Raw genomic sequence first — 26838 nt, forward strand, 5'->3', positions numbered from 1 at the left:
AACCGTAATCTGTCATCGGGTATTTATGCGGATGTGCCTGTTTAATCGAAGTATTACTGTCGTATGCATTTATTTATATTTACTTTTATGTATGCTAGTTAATATGATTGATAATCTTCGTAGTGTATGTATTTCACAGTGAAACCAATAGTAGGACTGTACTGCAGGTTTGCTATACGCATTTATGAAAGAATTACAGTAGTTCAGCTGTGTATGTGGGGTTTTCTGCAGTTATTAATGGGACCAGATAAGTTTTACTAATGTTTCATCACGCCATGACGTTAATTTATTGTATTGCACAACTGCCTCGGTGTTTCTACCAAGTGATACAGTGGGCCTTGTGGATAAATGATGGTGCATGGTATACAGCCTACGTGTAAACAATGAAGTATGTTCTACTTACTGAAATTATTTTAAATAACGTTTTCCTACTGTCTTTGTTTATTCTTTAAATAGCTTTAAAACTTGTCTGTGACCCTAAAATGTCCTGTATGTAGCAAAGCTACTTGAAGTTTTTGACAGTGTCAAGTGCACATTAACAGCCTTTTGTTATGCTAATTGAGACACACTTTCACTGTGAGAAGCTAATTACTCCAGTGTGGTGTTGTAAAGCTTATTATCTTGAGCCCTTTCAGTTTGACAGGTTATTCATTTGAGGTACTTTAGAGAAGAGTTTGAATTATGAGTGCAGATCAGTCTTCAGTGAAAACATTTGTAAAGGTTGCTACTTTTGTGGGACTCTGTTAAGTATATAATGTTTGTGCAGGCATTTTAGTATTCTGTAATTCAGACTACAGGTCAACACACATGCAGTGAAATAAGATCGGTTCAAACAATGATGTGTTATAAATTATTTTTTTAAAGAAATATGTTTTCTTTATGCATTTTGTTTGAAAGTAGGTGCATTGCATATCTGAGACAAAGGCTTTTTTGTAAAGTTTGCATGTCAACATAATGTGCTTTAAGGGGATGTGTACCCCTGTGAAGTGTATATTGTTTTGGCATCTTTAGATTAGAGTGCATTAGAAGTTACTGGGGCTGTTGTACAAAAACTAGCCAGTTAGTATTTCTGATAGGGTCACATGATAATATGCTGCTTATGTATGTACATTGCTTTGCTTCTGCAATGACAACTAAAGAACAAGCAATGTTGACTTGTACCACATACCATAATTTGTTCCTATGGATAATTGAACTTGGAGCTGTTTGGCTCATTAGCACATAATTCTTTTTTCATGGTTTGTTTTATTTTTTGATTGCAAAAACTGAAGTAAGTAGACTGGTCAGGACTATGCAATTGCTTTTTATTTTGAGTTTCCTTTGAACCTGAATATTTGATGTTGTATAGCAGAGCTTGGTGTTTTTCCCCTTTCCTTAGTGTAGGGTAGGAATCGGCCTTATTTTGCATATCCATCTGGAAAAACGGTTATAAGCACCGAGTTTGTTACATAATAGTGTTTTTTTTCTTACTCTTTCCCAAGTACAGGAGAGACTGTAATCAGCTTTATCTTGCATGTCTGTCTGAGACAGAATTGTTGTCATAAGTTGTGATGGGAGTATCTACACTGCTGGATTTACCTGTGACTAAAAGTGTTTAGCACCTGCAGGACTTAAGGATATTTTTGCATCTGTGCCCATTCCTCTACTGACATACTTCATATGATGATTTTACTGTAAAGTCTTTACACAAATGGTCTGATGTGCTGTTTATGGCATGAAAGTGCTAACCTGATTATTAAAATTATTATGGCATGAAAGCGCTAATCTGATTATTAAAATTATAGTGGTAGTCTGCTGTGTTTGGTCCTGTGAGTTTTCTTTTTTGCTCACTTTGTTTGATTGTAAACCAGCTGTTGTTTGTATGTATCCATAATTATTCTGAATTGAAATGAACGAACAAGAGTGACTGATAAAGAACCTTTTCATGTTAGTATGGAATTTTGATGGTGATTACTCAGAAATTGGCAGTAATGACGGAGTCAGACAGCCAAGTAAAGGTAGAAGGAATCAAATCATGTACCCTTGGCTGCAGAAAGCAGCTCATTAACACCTCAAAGCTTTAATAATCTGTTCTGCTGTCTATCTGCGCACACACATATTTTTTCAGAACTATGTTTTTAGTAGATCCTTTTTCATGACAGATGTTTCAGTATTTGTAGCCTATGCAATTATTCTCTTCAACATGGCCTAATATTGGCATTTTTTTATTTTTTATTATTGGCCTGCCGTCTAATCCAATCCGACTTCCCTTTTCATTGTACCACATCTTCTTCCATCTTTGAAACTTTCAAATGTTGCTTATGTTTTGGTCTCTTAAATGTTTGGTTTGTTGGAAAGCAGTGGTGACATGTGCTTTCTATTGGTAGTGTAGAATGCTGAGGTGCCTACACTAGCTGCTGTTAATCACTGTACATGTAGTAACCCTAGTACTGTTTAATCTTTTATTGATTGATAATGGCTTTATGCATATGAATACTGGACTCTTCTCTAAACTTCTCATGTTTTTCTTGAAGTGGGTCATAGTACCACATCAGTCATCCCAACAACTTCACTGAGCAGGCCTGGGGTTGATGTTGATTTTCTAGTATCCTTTGGAACAGTTTGCCCATAGTTTCATCTCCTTTCCAGTATCTTTACTTGTGGAAGTAGTGGAGCCCATTGCACTATAGAATATCCTTTGGAGCGCTTTGCCTGTAGTTCCATCTCCTTTCCGCTATCTTAGCCTGTGGAATTAGTGGAGCCCATTGCACTGTAGAATCACTTTGACATTGTTTATGACATTGCATTATTTAGTCTTTTCTATCCGTTTTATATATTTATATTGCATTGTTTGAGTGAATTGTATTTCATATCAGCTGTAGCCTTTAGCAACTTAGCCTGCATGTGCAACCTACATAGCTTAATATTTACTTATGAATCTGTTACCCAGCAGGTTATTACACACCTATCAAATAAAAAGAGGTCAGAAATCAAAACTGTACCTTCTATCAGCAAAGTAAAGACTTTAACCAGTAGGCCAATCCTACCCCCTCCTAAGTACTAGGCATATCAGTCTGTAGACTAGTAAAGGCCTACCAGATAACCAGACAGTCACTAAAAGTGAGAATCAAACCATGTACCCTGTGTGGTTGTGTGTGTGTGTGTGTGAGGTAAACATTTTAACCATTATGCCAGTCCCATAGTATGTATGTATTGCCTTTCAACATTTTTTGTGCACATACCAAACGCAGCTTTAAGCTTATTTGAAATAAATTGAGATGAACCTGGGCCATAATTCAGTGTGCGTGCTTTGGCAATGGAATGTCTTCAAAAGTTAGTGACAGATCTAGTACTGTAGCAGTAACGGTGTAGACTGGGATAATTCTTCCATCACAGATATTGGTAGCGACCATCTTTATTTCTTCTTACTACTTCACAAATAGCAATGTATTGTGGTTGCTGTTTAATGCTAGTATTATTTGTGGTAGAGGCTTTCTACCTTTGCATACACATCACATATATATTTTTGTAATCCTGAACTATGCGTATGTGCAAATGTGGGGATAAAATTCAGCTGCAAGACAAGACAAGTCCTGTTTGTTTTGTGATGTGGAGGAGAGCAGTTTGTATAAAGGTAAGCCTTTATGGCTGATACCATAAGAAACTAAGATCCTGTTAAGATTTTCATGTTTGAGAACTCTCGTTTCTGTCCAACTGCAGAAGGCCCTTGTTGGAACAATTAGGCTGATATGTTACCTCCCGAAAGAGACCAATCACCAGTGGAGTCCCCCAGAGTTTTGTGCTGGGACCTCTCCTGTTTGGCTTTTGCTTCAGAAAAGTATATGCCAATATCTAAGGGCTCTGGCTGACTAAGTTTTCAGATGACTGTAAGCTAAGAGCTAAGAACAGTCATTAAATCCCCAGATGACTCGACTATCCTGCAGGAAAGGTTTTCTCAAGTACATAACTGCCTAAACAGCATATTCTATATGGACCAACTCAGATCCCTGTCACTATACTTTGTATCCTACAGACTGCTAAGAGGTGACCTGTGTCTGGCATACAATACATCCTCCGACCCATTGCTAATGGATTTGCTGCACATCAGTAAGTCATATAGGAAATATACCCCAGGGCTGCCCCGTGTACTAGTAATGGACAGAGGCATCTCCAGAATGCTTTATCCCATGCATGGGTACCCTCAAATTGTTTGTGGTATGATCTCAGTTATTCCTATATATAATTATCAACCATGGGATGGTTAAGGCCAAACTATAACCAAGTGGGATGGGTTCTTTCAAGCCTAAAAAGTGAAACTGGCTGGGCTTAAAATGGTCCATAAGGGCACCTAGCCTAGTACTTACCTACGAACCTATGTAATAAATTCTGTTGTAAGCAAAGAATTTATCTTTGGCTGAGAATAAGCTGGCTCAACATTTATTTGCCCTGTCTTTCCAAAACCTATTGTTCTAGGTTACAATCAAGCCAGAATTAAAGCAGCTAACATGAAGGAAGTTGAATTTTGTATAAAAATATAATTTATTAGCAAATATGAAAATACATTATTAATTTAATTTTGAGTAAGATCAGTTAATAAAAGTGAGAAAAAATATCAAATTACTGATGATGCAGTAATGCAATTTAACAAAATATTCTTTGACATACTCAACTCCCTAGACCCCATACGAAATATTAGAATAAAATCAGCCATATCCTCTTGGCTCACAAATGCCACCCGCACCCTAATGACTTAATGGGATAAAACCTGGAAACTCTGGACTAAAGCCGCTCCCCTTCCATCTCCAACAGTATAGACACCTACGCAACCTTACTAAGAAAGCCATCATCAATGATAAGAGAAACTTCTACATAAACCCTCCTGAAACACACCTAAACAAACCAAAGAAATTCTGGCATACAATTAACCATATCCTTCATCCAGGAAACCCCTCCTCTCCCCAACTTAGCTCCATCAGCAAACTAACCAACCATTCAGCATCCAACTCTGACTCTACCTCACCCACCAACCCTCCTAAAACCTCCAACACCTCTGCAGCCTTCTTCCTGAAAACTGTATCCACCAACTGCATTAAATCTCTACTTAAACTTAAGCCATGCTCCTCCTCAGCAGATGATCTCCCTCCAGTCTTTCTCCAGAAAGCCGCCAACTCCATAACCCTACCCATCTCCATTCTCATTAACCGATCCATCACTAAGGCCAAAATCCCAGCAATCAGGAAAAAATTCTACACCCTACCCATCCATAAAGGTGGCAGCTCCACTAAACTATCCAGCTTTAGGCCCATTGCAATTCTATCGCCCCTCTCAAAGATCCTGGAAAAATGTGTTCACAAACTAATCCTACAATACCTCATAAAAGAGAACCTAATCACCCCCACCCAACATGGATTTTGCTCTTGTCACAGTACCTCTAATGCCCTCATCTTTTTTATCAACACCATCTTGCAAGCCAGAGACCAGAACAAACTAGTCTCCTGCTTCTTTCTTGATCTCTCTAAAGCTTATGACACCGTCTCTCATCCCTTCCTCTTAAACTCTTTGAACTCAACCTATCCACCTCTACTATCTCCTGGTTCTCTAGTTACCTCAGCAACCAAGCTTATGACACCATCTCTCACCCCTTCCTCTTAAACTCTTTGAACTCAACCTATCCACCTCTACTATCTCCTGGTTCTCTAGTTACCTCAGCAACTGTTTCCAATCTGTTAAATGGCTTTCTGCTATCTCCCTTGAACTCCCTATAAACATGGGAGTACCCCAAGGTTCAGTACTGGGCCACCCTATAAACATGGGAGTACCCCAAGGTTCAGTACTGGGCCCACTACTATTTAATATTTTTACCAATCAATTATCTACCTCCACATCACAGTCATCACTGGTACAATATGCAGATGACTCCATAAGTCATCACCATAGCTGATACCCTCTCCAGTCTATACTACAACTCCAAACTCCTTTTTGTATATTGAAAAATGACTCGACCAAAACCAACTAATCTTAAACCCAAAGATGACTAAACTCTTGCTTTTTGTCCCCAAAACAATGTATCATCTAAAACTTTCTTTCTCTATCTCTTCCCACAATAACACACCCATCATGGTCGATGCACCAAACTACTTGGGGTCATTATAGATGACCAGCTAAAAATTGACCTACATGTATGCAGTAACATTAAGAAAACCCACTAAAAACTTGGACTCCTCTACAGGAACAAAAACCTTTTGTCTAGTAAAGCCAAGACAGCCATATCCCATGCCTGTCTACTACCAACCCTTCTCTATGGCTCTCAAATACTCACCAACTTACAAACCACACTCCTCTCTAAATTAGAAACCACCTACAACAAGGTTGCCACATTTGCTGCTGAACTCCCATACTTTTCTCATGTTTGTTTGTTTGTTTGTTTGTTTATTAGCATTTGTTTACCGGGAAAGTCCACTGTGTCAGTTAGAACCCATTTTCAGTGGAGGACTGGGGAGAAAAGCTCCACAGGTCAAAATAGTTTGACAATATATAATAACAGAAACAGGAAAATAGAGATATAATACAAATATACAATAGAATACATTGAATAAGACATTATACAATGCAGAGAAATAAGAATAAAACGTGTAATAGATTAAACAGTACAATTCAAATACAATTCATGCTATTTTGAAAATATAGGATAATCAGTCCTGTGAGGCATGAATTTTGAGCTAGAGTTACATTTGGTAGACTTAGGTGAGACTTTTAGTATATGTAGTCATTAATTAATTAATAAGGAAGGATTAAGTAAGTTAAAAAGGATAAACAGGACTTAATTAGGAGTCAGGTTGTAGGACGTTAAGAGTTGATGCATGTGCAAAGCCAGAGAGTGGTGAGTGTAGTCTGAGAGATTTTTTGAAGGAGGAGACGTTACTTGTAGTTCTAATAGGTACTGGAAGAGCATTCCATTGTTTAGCAATAGAGAAGGAATAAAGCATGTGACCAGTTGGGAGTTTAGGTTTTTCAACTTGGAGGGAAGTTGTTTTTTCTGATCAGAGTGGTCTATTTGGATGATAGTGAGTTAGTATAGAAGAGAGGGCAGGACAATGTGGGATTATGAATAATTTTATGTGCTGTGATTAATTGTAGGTATGTTAGTTGATGTGGGAGCTCAAGCCAATTAAGAGAATGTAATGAAGAGCAGTGATTGGAGGAGTGTTTTGAATTGGTTGCGAACTTGGCAACATTATTGTAACAGGACTCAAGCTTAGTAACCAGGAAAAGAAAAATCCTGACCAATAAACACTAAGTCCAAAGGCTTGGAGAAAAACAGACCAGTTCAAAAGTAGCTCACTAAAGACTTTATTCGGAAAATAAAAATAAACATAAAAATTCCATTAAGCGCTTTCGCCTGGGTGAATACCAGGCTTTTTCAAGATAACCAAATTGAGAAATTACAAGTTTAAATACTTCACTGAATAAAATCATGTGACAAATACACTAATAAATTAATTAATTAAATATGCTAATGAATTATTAAAGCACCAATTACAGCCTAAATAAAAACAAATCTTGAATAAACAATGAAACAAATTATAAGTAATATTCCAAATAAAATGCATTTGAAATGTGTTTAAAGGACATGAAAATAACTCGTATTAAAAAATGTCTCCAAGCCTTAGGACTCAAGCTTAGTTTTCAAGGAGGACTGGATATATATTAGTGAAAAGTGGAGCATCATATAGGAGAGAGGGTAGGAGAATGGTTAAAGCAAGGGTTTGCTTAGTTGCACAGTTAAGCAAGTTTTTATGTCTGTAAAGGGTGCCTAGTTGTTGGAGTGTTTTTTTTGCTATTACTATGAACATGGAGGTCAAAAGATAGATTTTCATCCAAGATAACTCCTAGTAGCTTTGTGTGAGAGACTACCTCTGAAGTGTTCATGTTTTCAGAGTGTATGATAAAATCTGCCTTATTTCAGGGAATACTTTTCTTGGGGGTAAATAGCAGCAGTTTGGTTTTGTTAGAGTTTAGGGAAAGATGATTATTAGTCATCCAAGTTTCAGTAGAAGAAAAGGCATATGGGTTATTTGAAGAAGTTCAGTAATAGATTAGGAGGAGCAGAAAGTTGTCAGCGTATTGGATCACCGAATGAATGATTAATAGGAGTAGAGTAAAAGTCATTGATGAAAATACTAAAGAGAATGGAGCCTTGGGAAATGCCAGAGGATGTGTTGAGGAATGGGGAGAAAGAGTTGTACCTTTTAATAGATTGTTGCCTATTTGTCAGGTAGTTAGTGAACCAGTTTAGAGTTGGGGGGAGACACCTAGATTAGAGAGTTTGGAGAAAAGTAAAGGGTGGGATACAGTATCAAAGGCTTCTGAAGTAGATAGTTTAGAAGTTGATTATGGATACATTTTTTAAGAATTTTAGAAAGGGGGGGTGGCAATAGGTCGAAAATTGGATAGGTCTGTGTTATTGCCACCTTTATGGAGGGGAAGAATGACTGCTTTCTTCCAGATATTAGATATGTAAGATTCCTGGATAGAGCTATTAAGAAGTATACTGATGGGGTAGGCAATGGCCTTGCCAGATAACTTACCCGCTGTATACCTTCAATTATCAGAAGCACTAGTGCCAGGTTTCAGTTTAAGAAGTAGTTTTGTGATAGTAACAGTGGGTATAGGGGAGAAAGAAAAGGTTGAAAGAGAGGAAATAGTAGTGTTATGTAATGAGGAATTTGGTGAGGAAGAATTATTTTTGCAGTTGGTTTGAGGGAAGGTGGTGGCAAGGCTGGCTATTGGTATTGATGAAATGTGTGTTGAAGAGTTGGCAATTTCTCTAGCACTCAGGAAACGTAAACTGGTTAGAGCTTCCCCTTAACCTTCTCTCTCAGCTTCAGATAATTCACTCTCTACTGCACCAGCCATCGTTCTGTCTCAGCATTACCTCTATTATCTCCTACTCCCCACCGAGGGCACTTCGAAGCTCAGAACAACATTTCCTTACCATATACAAGCCAAAGGTCAACTTCGGCAAAAACCTCTACAGCTATTCACCAGCTAAAAACTGGAATAAACTTCCAGTTGACATTCGAATTATTAAGCCCAAACATCAGTTCAGAAATGCATTAAAAAAACACCTAAGAAATACAAGATTATGCCGGTGTAATCATCCCCCAGACTGATTTGTGTAACATTCACTCTGCACTGTAATAGTCTGTACATTTGTGATTCTTAGAAGCTATTAACAATCTCATATCTTATCCCTAATTTGTAAATTTTGTTTAAATTTTGTCAGTCTTGTTTTATATAGCTATATTATTTTTATGTCTTTCTAGTTATGCATTGCAGTGTCTATGTATTTGTGGAGCTTTTCTCCCCAGGTCTCCACTGAAAAAAGGCCTCGGCTCAGCTGGACCAACCCGGTCAATAAATGTCAAATAAATAAATAAAGTGCATCACTTCCTGGCAATAAGTAGGGTAAGGCAACGGTCTCCAGCCTTTCTTACACCAAGGATTGGTTTCATGTAAGACAGTTTTCCACAGACTGACCATCGCGCACGCATAATAAAGTGCATAATATTTATTTATTTATTTGGCATTTGTTTAATGGGGAGGCCCGATTGGACTAGAAGTCCATTTTCAGCCGAGGTCCGGGGTGAATAACTCCAAAGTACATTAAAAAGACAATTGGCAATAATTATCAAAAAAAAAAGTGTACATTCTGCTTAAAAGCATAACATTGATCAATTGTTGAGAGGTACGTAAACGTAATGGCAACCTTATTGACTTTAAGTTTATAAGAGCAATGTTTAAAATATGTCCCTATTATTTGGCTCTGTCCAGCATTCCTCTCAACTGTTAAGATTTTCGCATAATGTCCAGGTTTTTGCCTCATATTTTTGTTCGGTTTCTCATAAAATTGTTGTTGTTTTGACAAATCACTGCCAGATCATTGAGCTTTGAAGTCAGAAAATAATGACAGTTGAGTTTCATACTTCATACCCTTCAGATGCTAACAAAAAAACTGTATTTCTGTCTCTTTCTAAGTTTGTAAGAGCAGTACTTAAGTGTCCCTAATTTTGGGCCTTTGTCACCCCATTATTTTTGGCTTTGTCCAGATTTCTTGATCCAAAAGGTTGAGAGGTATGTGTCCAGATTTATTGTGCGAGAGGATGAGTTGTGTGGTCGACAGGTATGCAAACCTTATTGCTACTGCCAGGGATCATGCTTACTGTTCTCTCTCTCTTTCTGACGCACACACAGTCTGTTTTGCATTCTTGCACGCATTCACTGACACACTGCTCTCACTCTCCAGATTTCTCACACACACACAGTCACTTCCTTGTTAATGCCTACATTCACTCACACATATCTCATACACACAGTCACTTCCTCATTCATACCTGCATTCACTCACACATTGCTATCACTCTGTCCTGATCTTACACACACAGTCACTTTCTCATTCATACATGCATTCACTCGCACATTGCTCAATCTCCTGATCTCTCACACACACAGTCTTTTTTGCTTTCTTGCACACATTCACTCTTATATGCAGACTCACACACGCACACACATGGACTTTTCTATTTTCATGCGCTCATTCACTCACACACAGACAGACACATAAACACACTCGTACATACATTAACTTTTTTTAGTTTCACTCTGTGCCTGATGGCCTGGTACCAAATAATCTGCGGCCTGGTGGTTGGGGAGTGCTGGGGTAAGGCATGCAAGATACCAGTGGTATAATGTCAGACAGGAGTTGAGTCTTTTGGTCTTCTGTTTGCACTGTGAAAGAGTTCTGTATTTTCTGTCTACTGTCTGTGGGATCTCCACAGGGAGATGCCTTACGGAAAGTCTGCAGTCTCTGACTCTGACTGACTGACTGACCTAAAGTCTGATTCTGCCTCAAATTAATTGAGTTTCACTGCAGTGTATAGCTTTCCAGGACAGAAGGGGTTTGGAATTTCTATTGATAGAGTTTAACTTTTGCCTTGGATGTTTCTTTCCACAGTACATTTCTTCAGTTGACAACACATCCAGAAAGAGGAGAGAATTGCAGATAACTACTTTCTTCTGCATTTTGAGTTTCACTCCTTTCTGACCTCTTGACACCTTAATGCCCGAGAAGTAAAATAGTTTATACATCCAGCCCAGAAGTTTTATGTATGATGGCACCTTTTGGTCTATGCTGAAAACGGATAGTCTATGTAGATGTTAGATGAATGTCTTTTAGGTAAGACAATGTGTTTGTCTCACGTCGCATGTTTGTTTCTGAACATTTCAGAGGCCTTTTTACTAGGAAAACAAACCTTGAATTCCATGCTGAAGTTTGGATACATCCTTTAGATGATATGGCTTTATGCTCTCTGTTTTCAGAATTTTATTTAGATGCCCTTACACGATATGCCAGGAAAATATCAAGATTAATACATGACAATATATGAAGGCAGAATTAGTAAGTGCAGACAAGACACAGTAACAATGGCACTATGCATGCAATACTTAATGGCATCAGCAGTAATAGGCAAAGCAATAATAGTAATGCTAATGATAACCATGGCTAACAGTATCAGTAACACACACATTTATTTTCCTTTTTTAGTCAAAAGGGTTATTCCTACACCCTTTCTTGGAGCAGAAGCTATTCACATCAACATTTACTTCATACTCCAAGGATTCTGAAAATAAAAGTTACATAAGCCAGACAAACACTCCAGGCCTTCATCTCCAGTGTTTAAACTTGTGTCCAAGAAAATCAGTGATTTGGCTAAAACTGTGTTGCAGATTGTTGAATTCTAAGTCATTTGTTCAAGTTATCTAATGTACAGAGTCTGTCTTCTGTGGCTGATAGAGACGTTAGCCACATATTTAATCCCACAACAATCATGCAGGAGAGTTTTTTCTTCGCCTGTGCTTCTCGAGTTTGATTATGGTAGGCTTGCAAGTTCCACTCTCAGTGCACTGAAAAACCTGACTGCTGTTGCTTCCTTATCAGTTTCTGAGGTAGAACTTTGTAGTTCAGTTGTATTTTTCCCTAGAATTTGGGTCTTCCAAATTATCTTCATCAATCCTCTTGCTTTTGGTGCCTGTTCCAAGGAGTGGGATTGACCCATAGGATGTCGGTGCAGGAGACCTTTTCGATGTCTGAGTCTACGATGCTGAACTTGGCATGGTATACCTTGACGACAGTAGTTCTACCGTCAGATGTACCATTTTTTGTCAATGCCCTCAGCTTTATCGCAACCACTGTAGTTAAGCATTTTAACCCAGGTCTGAGTGTTAGGGCACTGGTAATGCAGCTGATGTTTACCTCCTTGGTGTTTACACCTGTTTGCCTAGTTCTGCAGCAGTTTATATTGGTGTTTAATGTCACTGAATCTGTAAGCAATGCTGCTACATAGATGAGTGACATGCTCCTTGTTGTTCTCTTAGCTATCCCACCTGTCACACAGCAAGACCAAAGGCTGGAACTTTGGTCATCTGGGCTATAGTCGGGGCTTAATCCCCTCTTTATCACAGTGCCTGGCACCAGCTGAAGCAAGTCTTTATCATTGTGTGCATATTCCATTTTTTTTCCTTCAGTATTCCAACCAAGGGAAATAGCATCTTCACAGTATGGATGTACACTGCTAGTTGAGGCTTGACCAAGTCTCTTCAAAAATATACCTAGCTTTTCATTTCCTTTCCTAACAGGCAACTTTGATGTACAGTATTTTGAGTAATGCTGGCAAAATAGCTTGCAAGCTGTCTTCAGTTTTGTTCTATTTGGTATAATGAGCCTAGTTATTTCCAAACACTCATTCTGCTGGAGCAGTGATTCCCTATAGGATTGTTTTTCGCTCTTCTGCTCTGGATGAAAATTGTGCAGCAAGTACTTGGTCTTCTCTTTACACTTTTCACAGGGCACTATAAGCTAGCTGTGATATTCAGAATCAGGCCTTGCTTTAAGGTCATTGTGGTGAAGGATATGCTGCCATAATGCTTGGAACTGTTTCACTCTGTTACCGAGGCTGGACCTCTTCACAGTAGATTTGAAAGTTGTTACCATAGTGATGGAACTGGAAAATGAAGTCCATCCTCTGGATCATTGTTTTCATCCTTCCCCTTGCTTTTTTTAAGTTCCTGAGGAGTTACTAGGCCTGTAGTACAGGAGGCCATTGAGGACCATAGCCCGTATTCAGTTGTCTCCCCAAGAACTGTCTGGCTAATTGACTCGCTAAAGATTACATAGTAAACAAAAGGGTTTGATTCCCTCAGTTCCACAGAAATTCCAGCTTACAGCCTTAACCTTCTGTGCCATTTTGGGGTAAAGCTGACATGGTGGCATACTGCTTTCCTTTTGTCCACCTTGCAGAGCTATGTGACAGATCTGAAGAGGAATGGCTGTGTGGTGTATTATAGGATGGGGGTGGGGAACTGTAAGCTACTGTTTAATGTTCTTTGATGTCCTAATGTCTGCCGACCTTAGCCCAGCTGTTACTTAATGGACCTGATTGGTCAGCTCATTATGGCAACTACATAATTTTCTTTTGCACATTTGAATAGAATGGCTGTTGAATTTAATGACTTTGATACAACTGTTGAATAACATATAATCTGAAGTAGGAGAATTCATTTGTCAGCAACCTGTGGGGTATGGATCCGATATCGGATCCGAACCGGCATGGTTTATCCAGCTATGGATCCGAGCTCCTGGCTCTTCCCCTCACCCATAATGCCCTGCTCTCCCTACATGACCTCAGATCTAGTTTGCTGCGTTCATGGTGACAGCTGGATTTTGAGCTCCTGTTAGCTAAGTGCATTTTTGGTGTTTTAAAAAGGGTTTTTCTGTCAGAAAGTTATTATTTTGTGTGAAAGTATTAGGTTTTCCCTCTGTTAGTCTAATTTTTAGTTAAATTAGTTATTTTTTGTAGTACTCTCCCCTCGCTGGTACGTAGCTTGTGTGTGTGTATTTCTTTGGGGCCTTCTGTGCGAGTGTTTAGTTTAGTTACTTTCCTTTACTTTTTTAAAAAAAGAAAAAAAAAAAAGTAAGTCAGTGAAAGTATGTCTGAGGCCCCAAAGGCAATCTTTTCAAAATGCTCAGAGTGTGGCCATAAGCTATCCCCTGCTGATGGCCACACTCGGTGCGTTCGATGCCTTGGGGTTGAACACCTCACCTCTGGGTGTTCAATCTGTGCAGGGTTCAACCCCAGGGCATTGAAGGAGCGGAGGTCGAAGCTAGTCTTGGCGGGACTCTTGCCCCCGGACTCGGCTTCGGCCCCTGCCCCATTGGTGGTTACTGCTCCGGCAGTTCCTGCCTTACCTGCTCCCCCTCCTCCTCCCGGGATTCAAACTCCCTCTAAGGGTTCGGAGGAGAGGGAAGCCAGGAAGAAGGACCGGAGAGAGAAGCACCACAAGCGGCAGGCCAAGTCCTCCGTCTCGGCCCCGCCGGATAAGTGGGCTTCTCCTCCGGCCTCTCTGGCTGCTGGCTCTCCGCCTCCTCGGCTCCGATCTCCTTGTTTTTCACCGGAGCCTGAGGATGAGGAGACCCGACCTCCTTCGAGGCTATCGAGGCGGCACTCAAGGCCTACCTCGGTAGCCTCGTCGAGGTCTACCTACAGCCTCTCTGATGCTGATCTGGACCGGATGATGCGAAGGTTCATCCAGGCCCAGATGCAGATGGGAGTGCTCCTGCCTCCCCCCCCCCCCCCCCCGGGGGGGAGCTCGACCTCATTTTTCAAGCTCATAGCTCCTTCTCCGACCTGCTACCCGGGTTCGGAGCGTTCGGAGCCGGGCAGCCTCGGAGCTGGGGGTGGGTCGGCGCTGACAGTACTGGGTACTTCGGATTCGACCCTGCCCTCGAGTTTGTCGGATCCGATCTCTCGGAGCCTTGGCCTGAGCTTCGGATCCGAGGGACTCGGTGTGCCTTCGGCGCCGTCCCTGTTGGAGCGCACTGTTCCCTCGGATCCGAGGGGCTCGGCGCCGGCTCCGATCCACTCATCAGATCCGAGGGGGAGCCGACTTTCGGATCCTATTGTCGAGGCTGGCTCCCCCTCTGCTTTTGATGTGGTGGAGAGGGCTCTGTTGAGGGCATCCGGACCCCTGGCCCTTGTTTCGGCTCTGTCCCGCACTCCATCTGCTCTGGGCCAGGCTTCCATCACCCGGCCACTGGGACAGCCCGCTTCACTGCCCCAAGCAGTCCCCTTGGATCTGGACATTGCTGGTGAGGGCTCCTCGGACAGCCCCCCCGAGGAAGCACCTCGCAAGCATACGTGTAAGAGGAGGCACATAGACTCCCCCGAGTCTTTAACTGAAGACCCTGTCTTGGAGGAAGGGGAAGGCTCCCCAAGATCACCCCCTGAGGATGTCTCCTTTGGAGACATCATGGAAATGTTATGGATCAGAGGTGGGTGGTCTGCCCCAAAGTCTTCCTCGGACGAGTCCGTGTTCTTGGAGGCATTTGAAGCGGGCCTGTCTACCTCTTGGGTGTCCCCTCCTGCCGACCCCCTGGTGGACCTTATTACCACCAGGGCGTGGAAGGAACTGGGCACCGTGGAGCCAATCCCCAAGAGGCCCGATAGGATCCTTAGCCTCCCTGCTGACCGTGCCCACTGGAGCAAGGGACCCCCGGTAGATGCCATGTTGACGGCAGCAGCCACTAAGAGGGAACTCGCCCAGGAGAGTCCCTCAGTCCATCCCCCGAGCAAGGAGTCTCGGATGATGGACCGTTTGGGGAACCGAATGTTTAGTTCAGCGACCTTCTCAGTGAGGGCGCTCAACTATTTGGCACATGTCATTAGGATGCAGCACGATCTTATCAAGGAATACGCTGCATCCCCCCCAGAATCCATGTCGGAGGAGGACAAACTTATGCACTCCACCCGTATGGCCACTCTTCGTTCTGTGACCAACACCTCTATGCGGTTACTTTCCCACGCTACCGAGGGAGCCGCTAGAGCTGCAGGAGCGGGCCTAGTCACACGACGGCAGGCCTGGCTTCGCCACTGCGATTTTACGGAGCCCTTCAAGGCATCATTCGCAAACGTCCCCTTTGACGGTTCTGCCCTTTTTGGCAAGACGGTTCACGACACCTTGGTTCAGAGCGAGAAGGACGGGAAGACGCTGTCTGCCGTTGGAGTCCGCTTCTCTGTGCCCCAGAGGTCCTACTCTAGGAACCAAAAGGGCCAGAAGAAGATGTGGTTCCGGAAGTCGCAGCGCTCCCAACCCGCTCTGGACAACCAGTCCTTCCGCGGCAGAGGAGGACAGGGAGGACACTGCCCTAGAGGCAGAGGGGCTCCCAGGAACTTTGGGTCCAGGGAACCTTTCTCTGAACGACCCACGCAGCAACCCTGAGGGGTTGCCCGACTGCTCCACTCTGGAGGCAGTCAGGGGACGTTTCTCGGAGCACCTAGCGGCATGGGAGTCCATTACATCGGACCGCTGGGTACTCCAGATTATATCCAGAGGTTCATGTCCCAAAGTTAAAAACCCTCCCCGATGTTCCACCCGATCAGAGGGAGGCCGCTTCAGCAGAAATTGGCCATCTGCTGAGAAAAAGAGCCATCCAGCCCGTCCCCCCAGACCAGATCGGATCAGGGTTCTACTCCAGGTTCTTTTTAGTGCCAAAAAAGACGGGGGACCTAAGACCCATACTGGAGCTGTCCCTATTGAACCTGGCAGTTCCCAAAGAGAAGTTCTGGATGGTCACTTTGCAATCCATCCTCCCCCTTCTAGGGGAGAATCACTGGATGTGCTCTATAGACCTCAAGGATGTGTACTACCACATTCTGATGGACAGACGATCCAGAAGGTTTCTTCACTTCCGGTTGGGAGCCAGTCACTACCAGTTCAGGGTCCTTCCCTTTGGTCTCACCACAGCCCTCAGGGTGTTCACCAAAGTATTAGCAGTGGTTGCGGCCCACCTGAGGCTTCAGGGGGTGAAGGTCTTTCCGTACCTAGACGACTGGCTTCTCACCGCCCCAACAAGGCATCTACTCTCTTTAGCAAGAGACTCCTTTCTTCGTCTAGCTCCCTGGCTAGGCATCACGGTAAACATAGAAAAGTCCAACCTGGTACTCGGATAATAGATTTTTTAGGAGCCAGGTTAGACACGAGAAATTTAAGAGCCTTTCTCACAACCGACAGAGTTCGGAATCTACGACTCCAGGTGCGGGCCATCCTTCACTCCAGCTCAACACCTGCGGAATTGATCCTGAGGGCGCTAGGGTCTATGGCGGCAGCGATTACTCTTCTTCCGCTCGCCCGCTTGAACATGCGGGTACTTCAATGGACACTTCAGGTGCAATGGTCATTTCTCTCTCTCCCCCTGTATCATCCCATTGCAATCAGCAAGGCTTGCAAGCGGTCTCTCTTGTGGTGGCTCCATTCCCCGGACCTCCACAGGGGCCGCCCCTTTTGTGCATCTCCCCCTCTCGCCACAGTGACCACGGACGCTTCCCGCCTCGGGTGGGGGGGGCATTTTGCGGGCCGGACAGTCCAAGGCATGTGGAGCGATTCAGAGACCTCCCTGCATATCAATGTTCTGGAAATGAGGGTGGTGCTCTTGGCGTTGCAAGCACTTCAAACCCTCCTTCCCCTGGGAACAATTGCGATTCAATCAGACAACATGTCAGTGGTCTGGTACATCAACAAACAGGGGGGAACCAGGTCTTACCCTTTATGTCGAGAAGCCATGAGAGTGTGGGAATGGGCGATCTCCACCAACCGCTTTCTCATTGCAACGCATATTCCGGGTCGGACCAACATCCTAGCGGACAAACTGCACCATTCTCTCCCCGTACGAGTGGTCTCTCAATTCTCAAGTAGCGAAACGTATCTTCGCACAGTGGCGGACTCCCTGTTGCGATCTCTTTGCTTCTCCCTTAAACGCCAAGTGCGACAGGTTTTTTCGCTCTAATCCCCCCTCCAGGGGATTCTCAAAGAGACGCTCTGGTGCATTCTTGGCCTCCCGGTCTTCTTTACGCATACCCCCCTCTACCTCTGATGCTTCAAGTAATTCAGAAAGCCTCTCAGTTGGGGTGCAGAATGATCCTCATTGCCCCGTTCTGGCCTCGACAGATCTGGTTCCCTTACCTAAGGTCTCATTCTGTGAATCCACCTTGGATTCTAGATCCCATTCCGGATCTGATATCACACCCATCGAACCTACCAACTCCGAACCTGGACAACCTGAAGTTGACTGCTTGGCTGCTCCAGTTCCACTCCTAATCAGGACTCCCGGTATCTCGTCCCCAGTTAAGGCCATTCTGGTGGCGGCCCACAAGCCCTCTACCAGAAAAATTTACCGCAGTAAATGGAAGCGTTTCTCCATTTGGGCAGAGCGGCAAGGCCTAGATCCTTTCACGGTTCCCCTTCCTTTGGTTCTAGATTTCCTTACTACTCTCTTTAATGATGGCGCCAGTAGTTCCACGGTCAAAGTTCAGCTAGCGGCCATATCTCATTACCATGTTGGCCATGACTCGAGGGTCTCTTATGTCAGCTCGGCCATGACTCGAGGGTCTCTTATGTCAGCTAAGTTATGCAAAACCTTTCTAAAAGGCACCTTTTTGCTCAGACCCCCTGTCAAAGAAACGGTTCCCCCGTGGGATCTTTCCTTGGTACTTCAGGCCTTGACCGCTCCTCCCTTCGAACCTGCGGCCACAGTCTATCTTAAATTCTTGTCCTTTAAGACTGCTTTTTTGGTAGCCATTACTTCGGCTAAGAGAGTTTCTGAGCTTCAGGCCCTGTCCATGAAACCGCCTTATTTGATCTTTCATCCGGACCGGGTGTGCCTCAGGATCAATCCCTCCTTTCTTCCTAAAGTAGCTTCGGAAGCTAACATTAGTCAGTCCATCAACCTCCCTGTTTTCTTCCCTAAGTATCAAAACAAAGGCGAATACAAGCTGCATTCCTTGGATGTTCACAGGCAGCTTCGTTTTTACCTTCATAGGGCAGCTGGTCATAGGCAATCAGACCAGTTGTTCATTTCTTTTGCCAAATTCAATCTGGGTAAACCAATTTCCAAAGTTTCTTTGTCACGCTGGATTTCTCAGTGTATTCTGTTGGCGTACCAAGCCTCTGGGAGACCCGCACCGGAGGGAGTCCATGCTCATTCGACCCGGTCTGTCTCTACTTCAGCGGCCTTTAAGTCTAGGGTTCCTCTGGATGACATTTGTTCAGCAGCCACTTGGGCTTCATCTCATACCTTTATTACTCATTACAAGCTGGACGTCATGTCTAGAGGTAGAGCATCCTTTGGCTCTGCGGTGCTCCGGAATATCCTTCCATGATGGCCACCCAAGATTCAGGTAGCTGGGGACTCTGTCCCACAGGTTGCTGACAAATGAATTCTCCTACTTCAGATTTAGAAGTTCTGTACTCTACCATAACGTTCCATCTGAGTAGGTGGATTCCTTTGTCTGCAACCATCCCGCCCTCTTATCCCCCTGGCCTTGTCAGTTTCCTGCATAGGGTGTGTTACCCTTTAGTTAGGGTAGTTGGTGCAGGGCAAACTCGATCTGAGGTCATGTATGGAGAGCAGGGCATTATGGGTGAGGCGAGGAGCTAGGAGCTCGGATCCATAACTGGATAAACCATGCCGGTTTGGATCCGATATCGGATCCATACCCCACAGGTTGCAGACAAATGAATCCACCTACTCAGATGGAACGTTATGGTAAGTACATAACTTCTAATTTTGATAGAGTATGCTGCATGTTTTATCTTATGTATTTAAATGAGACACTAAAGCAGTGTGATGGGTTGAAGTTGTTTATTGTACATAAACACATCAGGAGCTGTAACTGGAACGTATATTTAAGCTAACTGATTGATTGACTCATTACTTTAAACACACTCTCATATGCATCTCCATTCATGCCTGCATTCACTCTGGCTGACTATACAAAATGGCACTGATCTTGCACATGCTGTCTAGCTACAGTAATTGATTAGGTACAATACACACAATGATCTACGTCCTCCGTCTTTGATTTGTTCGACATGTAATAGGAGAACAAAATGTTTTACAAGCTATATATCATATCAACTTTTTAACAACAAATGAATTCAAGTCCAAGTTGGTGTGAATTTTGAAATGGGTTTTGAAATTCTACCTGATCTGGTCATATAAAAACTTTGACTGGGCTTAGCGAAAGAGACAGTCTCTGGGGAGTCTTTTATAATTGGAACTTTGGGGATTACATCAGGATTACTTGAAGATACACTGTCCTCTGGAATTTGAACAAGTGTAGAGTTGCTCTGAAAAGTAGTCTCTGGCACAGGCAGTTAGCTGCGTCACTGGTTCGGAGACTGGCAGTATGTGTCTTCGATTCTTTCTGAAATGTATTCCATCAGATTGTACAATTTAAGATTTCGGTTCTTCACAAATATTTCTGACAATTCCCAGTTGGTCATATCCTTTAGCTGTTTGCATTCTCACAATCTCGGTTTGTCTTAATGGTCTGAGGGGTTTGCTGTATTTATCATAGTACAATTTTAGTGACTGGCATTTTGTCAAAAGTTGAGTCTTGACCATTCTGCCGTTCTTTATATTTGGAATCATTAATTGTTTACTGATCGTAAGAATTATTCTAGTCTGGACATCAATCCCCGAGTAGGTGAATCAAGCAAATTATCTCAAGGAATGTTTCTGAGGTTAAGTAGATTAAGAAAACATCGGTACCATCTCTCTTGGATTTCTCCAACAAACATTTCGCACTTTGAACTGCACCCTCGACTAATGCTTTGGACTGTGGATACTCAGGACTACTAGTAACATGGACAGAGTCCCAAGACTCAGGAAAATTCTTGAACTGTTGACTTGTAAACTGTGCAGCATTGTCAGATACGACTTTGTGAGGACTACCATGAACTGAAAAATCTCTTCAGTTTCATAATACAGTGCGGGACGTTAAGTTAGGAAGGTCAATTTCAATATTCTATCATGAGACAGTGTGGGATGTTAAGTTAGGAAGGTCAATTTCAGTCTTCAGTCATGAGCTCATCTCTGTAAGGAACATACTTCTGTACGTCAAGTGGTAAAATAGTTTGATGTGCTGACCATCCTTGACTGATAATATGTTTCAGCTTCTGGAGAATTGGGTCTGAAGCTGTGTGATTTCTGAGCTCATCAGGACGTGATGAGGAAAAATTGTTGACTTCCATAGTTTCAGAGTCTGCTTTCTCATTGTCATGCTGTTCTGTTTTGTCTGAGTGCTGTTGGCAATGCATCAGCAAAGGACAGAAATTTGCCTTTTGCATAGACAGTATTGAAATTGTGGTTTTCCAGTTTTACCGTCATGAGTTGGCTTTTTCAGAATTGTCACTAGAGGTTGGTGATCAGTCTCTATTCAATCAAGTTTGCCGTAAATATAATCATAGATTCATAGATTAGTACTAGGCTAACAGTCCCGAGGGGGTATTTTAAGCCTAGCCAGTTACCCCATATGAGAATCAAACCCTGCACCTTGTGTTTCTAAGGTAAGCACCTTAACCATTACGCCAACCTCCCACCCCATGAACTTCGAACATGTGAACACTACTGCCAAAAGCTCTTTTTCAATTTGTGCACACTGCATTTCTGTTTGAGTTTAAGCTTTAAAATCATAGTCTACTGGTATGCCTTCCTGAAGACATGCTTCACCAAGACCATACTTTGAAGCATCACAAGAAAGAGTTGCAGGTTTGTGAACATCATAATATCTCAATGTGGGCAGACTGGCAATTTTCTGTTTCAGTGCATCAGATGCTTTTTGGTGGTGGTCCAACCAGGACCAGTTTACTTTTGTTAGTCAACTCACGTAAGGGTGCTGAAAGCTCACCCAGGTCTGGGATGAACCTTCCTAAATAGTTGACTATGCTAACAAAACATTGTAAAGCTGTGACATTTTCTGGAACTGGCATCTTGAGAATCTCTGCTTTTTTAGACCAATCTAGTTGTAAGCCAGAACTGGTAAACACATGACCCTCATAAGTAACTTTTTTCAGTTTGAATTTACACTTCTGAGGATTCAATGTAAGATTTACTTCATGAGCACTGTCTAGAATTTTTCTTGAAGTTTCTGTTATGCTCGAATTTGCCATTGCCCCCTATAATAATGTTGTCTACTATGATAGTACATGGATAACCTGAAAAAAAATGAGTCCTTCGCATAGTGAAATAATTCACTGGCAGAAATGGCATTCTCAAGTATCTGTATCTACCAAATGGTGTACTGAATGTAGTTAACAATGAAGATTTGTGATCTAGCGAAATTTGCCAAAATGAACTTTTTGCATTTAAGACTGTAAAAACAGTGGGTGGCATTTGGCATGAGAGTGGCTATTTCTTCTTTGCGCATCGGATGATGAGAGTGTTTAAACGCTTTGTCTCTTGGATCAATACATATTCGAAATATCATCTCAGCTTTTCTTATGAGCTACGATCATGGAGGATACCCATTCAGTCGGTTCTTTTACTGGGGTTATCACACCTGAATTCACCATTTTGTGAAGCCTGCTTTTACTTTGCTCTGCATGGTTACTGGAACCTTCCTTGCTGGTCTGAAACTGGGCTTACTTCATTGTTTAATTTCATGGAATATGTGACTGGAAGTTTGCCAAGCTCGTCTGAAAATATCAGTGTATTCACTAAAAATATTCTGTGTAAGACTGTCTATTGTTCAGACTTGGACCTTTTTATTAAATGAAATCAGTCCCATTCTCAAACTGTCTTTGAGGCCTAATAATGAATGCACGTGTCTTTTGACTACATAAAACTGCAACTCATAGCTGTTCCTAGCAGAATGGCATGTGAGAACTACTGTGCCATCAGTTTGAATCTCTTCACCGCCATAAGCAACTAGTTTTGCACACTTTGCTGAATCAGGTTTCTCACCAGCTCTTACTTTGGCAAACATTTGTGCTACTATAACACTGCACTTGGATCCAGTGTCTACTTTAAGTTCTACTTGTTTCCCTTTAATCCCAGTGCAAAATATTTCACTCTTTGCTTAACTGTTTCATTAATCACAGAGACACCATCAACATAGAAAGTTTGTTCACAGCTCTCTATCTGATCTACTTGATTCTTTGGGTGCTCTCTTTTATTAAATATGTGTCACTATAGACTTGCAAAGCCTTTTGAAATTATTCCACTTTTTACATTTTGTGACACTGCTAACCAAAAGCTAAGCACTTCTCTCATTTAGGTTCATGACTGCCTCCACAACTACAGCTAGCAATAAGATTGTTTGTAGCGGCTCCATTCAGTTTATATTTCTTTTTTATCGTAGCCTTATGCTGTACACTATCAACATTCGCACTGGTAGACACTACATGCACATTTCTCTCATTCGTAAGCTTATCTGTATACTTTTCTGTAAGCTGGTATATTTGGCAAATCTCAGTGACTTTGGTCAATGTTAAGTCACTGTCTCGAAGCAAAATCTTTCTCACTGCATCATTATTAACACCACACACAAGCTATCTTTTATCAGCTCATCTCTCAGATCACCAAATCTGCATGTTTTTGCTTTATTTCTTAAGTCGGTAATATACGCTGCTATCGTTTCACCTGGCCTTTGATTTCTTGTGTAAAATATGTGCCTTTCCATTGTAATATTCATTTGAGAGTTACACATTTCTCTAAATTTACGTTGTAAGCACTTGGGGTCTTCCTGCGTTTCAGCCTGTATAACAATATGGCATTTTTCCCCCCTCCCCTAAATACACGGCAGGTGCATACACGAATGAACGTTCCTCTCAGTGGCTTCTGAGCCAGCTAAATTAAGAAGTGTGAATACCTTTGTGTGTGCATCTTTATCAGAAAATGAAGCCTGTATGAAAATATATTCTTGCTCAAACACTCGCCAATTCTCAGCAATGTTATTATCAACACCAGCGGTCCAGGTCTATGAAATCCCTCTGCCATAACAGCAAAATACATTTAAATATCAGCAGAGACATTTATGCTCAAATGCACAACAATTTTTCTGAAAAGACTTTACTTTAACACTGCAAACACTCTAGAAACTTCAGATACTTTGAAAAGTTTTAGTTAATGGGGGGGAAAAGTAGCATATTGCAAAAAAAATATGGTCGCTTTTGCCTTTTCGTACATTTTAAAACTTCAGAAATTATTTTGAACACTTTTATTTATAGCATGTCTTAATTTCAGACATTTTGTTTATCTCGAATGCTTCTCCACACATTCAGCGACTGAAAAATCATTTAAATGAGTTTAAGTACCTTTGAATAACTGCTGACCTCTTTGTGAGTTCGCTCCTGTATATTCCTCCACTTCTAACTTCGTGCCTCATGGGTTGCGAGTCGCTTCAACTTCGGATCCCACTTCTAGCACCATGTTGACCTCTTTGTGAGTTCGCTCCTGTATATTCCTCCACTTCTAACTTCGTGCCTCATGGGTTGCGAGTCGCTTCAACTTCGGATCCCACTTCTAGCACCATGTTGTATGTCTCATGTATTCAGAGGAGACACTGAGGGACTGTGGTGGGTTCAAATTGTTTACTGTACATAAAACACATAAAGAGATGTAACTGGAACATGTACTTAAACTCGTTACTTCAAACACACTCGTGCATCTCCATTCATGCTTGCATTCACTCTGGCTGACTGTACAAAATGGCACTGATCTTGCACGTGTTCAGTAACGTATATGCACGTGCTGTCTAGCTACAGTGGCTGACTGGTACAATACATACAATGATCTACAGATTATAGTAAAATGTTACCACTAGCAGTGTGTTTTCATTTAGGATTTTCATGATTTAGATAGTTGTGAACGAAAAGGCTCAGACTTCAACCTTAGGGGTGAGAAGTGGCTAAAGAAAGGGTTAAAGCATTATTTGAGTGGCTGTATTGGTAAAAGTTACTTCAATTACTAATTTTAGGGAAAATGCAGGAAGATCCTTCATTCAGAGAAACTCATTTCAGCTTATGTTTTATCCTGCACAAGTTGGAGAACAAAAGACAGGAGAAGTGATTTAGTACTGTACCAACCTAGAAGAGGAGGTGAAGAAGGTCCTTTGTAGTTTACTTTGCAAAGTAAGGCTGGCAGGACTTAACTTGGGGGAAAATTTTAGATGTTTGGTTATTAGCCCCCCCCATTAATAATTTCTAGCAAGAAAAGACATCTAACTAGATCTGTCTTTTGCTGTGTGCTAGAGATATCTCCTCTTCTAAAGTAGTTTGACTGCTCATTATATTTAGCAGTTTTTTCAATGAAAAGTTTATTCTTTCTCTGATGTTCACCATTTCGGCTGCCTTTTCATTACTTATAAGGTCAATTCCATTTTTTTTTTTTTTAGTCTACCCCCCCCCCCCCGAACTGTGACCCGAGTTCTCCTTCCCCTGTCCAAGGCTTTTGTTTGCATCTCCCTGTTATTTGTTCATCTCAGCAGGTTTGATTGTGAGATGTTCACAGAATTTTGTAGCGACTGTTGTGTAGTCAGGCCTCTGTGTGACTTTTTTTAGCTATACTTTCTTGGCTGCTAATAATTGTGTATGTGTATTTTTAATTATGTATTTACATACATTTGAATATGCATGCACACACATCTGGATGTAAATAAGTATGTATGTATATATTTGTGTATATGTATGTATTACACACATTTATAAATAACATAACCTAGTACAGAGGAAATGTAGTTTTCCCACCTTAAGGGTAGTATACACTTTCCTTTAAAGAAGAACAATTCAACAAAAATGGAAAACCTAGTTGTACAGGGCAACTGGTCTAGATATTGTCATATGAATTATTAAATGAGCTGTTGTCACAACTTGTTTTGTAAATTCCGTGTCAAAGATCACTTTGCATTCTTCTTAAAAATAAGAAAAAAAGGATTCAAGCTGGAATTGCTTGTTTAAACCACGTTTTATTAAGTTAAAATAAAATATATCCACTTTCATCCTTGTTAGAGCGTCATTAGGTCTAAGTTATACATAATAGTAACAAGTAATATATAGTTTTCTATTCTGCGCATAAATAGCCATGTAAATTACAACTAAGGTTTTACTCCAAGAGCACTTAAACAGATCACATTCATCATTGACAGTAATTGGAACAGTGGTACATTCACAGTTTGCATCCTTATTGTGATTGGTGCTGAACTTCTTATCTAAGTAAGTACGAAGTCTCTGTATATCTGGCTGTTGATCAATGTGCAGGTATAATGTCAAATGGAGATATCCGGTCCTGCATTTTTATTAAATTAACAAAGTGTGATAGGAGAGCGATAATTCTTTACTACCCCCAGTTGTGAATGTCCCCTTTGTTCTTGGATAGTGGCACAAGGATGCTTATTGTCTAGTCATCTGGGATATGCCTTTCTCTCCATACTCCTATGAGTACCCTCAGGAGCCATTTCTTCCCTGTCTCCCCCAACATCTTTATCATATCTTCTGAATCTGCTGCTATTCCTAACTTAATTTTCCTTAATGCTGTTATTACATAGGATTTCCAGCCTCCTCCTTACCAACACGTCATCCACTTCCAAGCTGTGTCCTGTCAGTGAACCTACAATGAGTGTAGCAATTCTTAGTTCATGTTTGGCAGGTTGATTGCATTACGTTCAGCTTTCACTCTGAGCTAACAAGTAACCCAGGCTGGACAACTGGACACCAGCCAGCGACTGGCTTCTTGATCCAGGACTGCTGCACATACACTGCTCTCACCATTGGCATGTGTCCCTGGTGTAGGTTGGAGTAGGATGGGTGGTCAACCCACTTAGCACCGGCAAATACCCGTGCCCATTTGTTGACATTAGTCAACATGACCAAATCACCTAGAGCCATATTTTACACCTTTGAGTGGCCCACCTTGACCATATTGCATGCAAGTGATCACAGAATGGTGAGAGTACTTGAGTATGTCCG

At 41.9% G+C, this 26838-nt stretch overlaps 1 protein-coding gene across 1 annotated transcript in view; it reads left to right on the plus strand.

Annotated features, from left to right (window-relative positions):
• LOC122793098 (probable global transcription activator SNF2L2) overlaps positions 1–26838 on the plus strand; it is a 2696898-nt gene that overhangs the window by 1107 nt on the left and 2668953 nt on the right. The window lies entirely within an intron of this gene.

The sequence above is a fragment of the Protopterus annectens genome, chromosome 2.part0, assembly GCF_019279795.1.
Source record: "Protopterus annectens isolate FY-2018-M chromosome 2.part0, PAN1.0, whole genome shotgun sequence".
Taxonomy (NCBI): Eukaryota; Metazoa; Chordata; order Ceratodontiformes; family Protopteridae; genus Protopterus; species Protopterus annectens.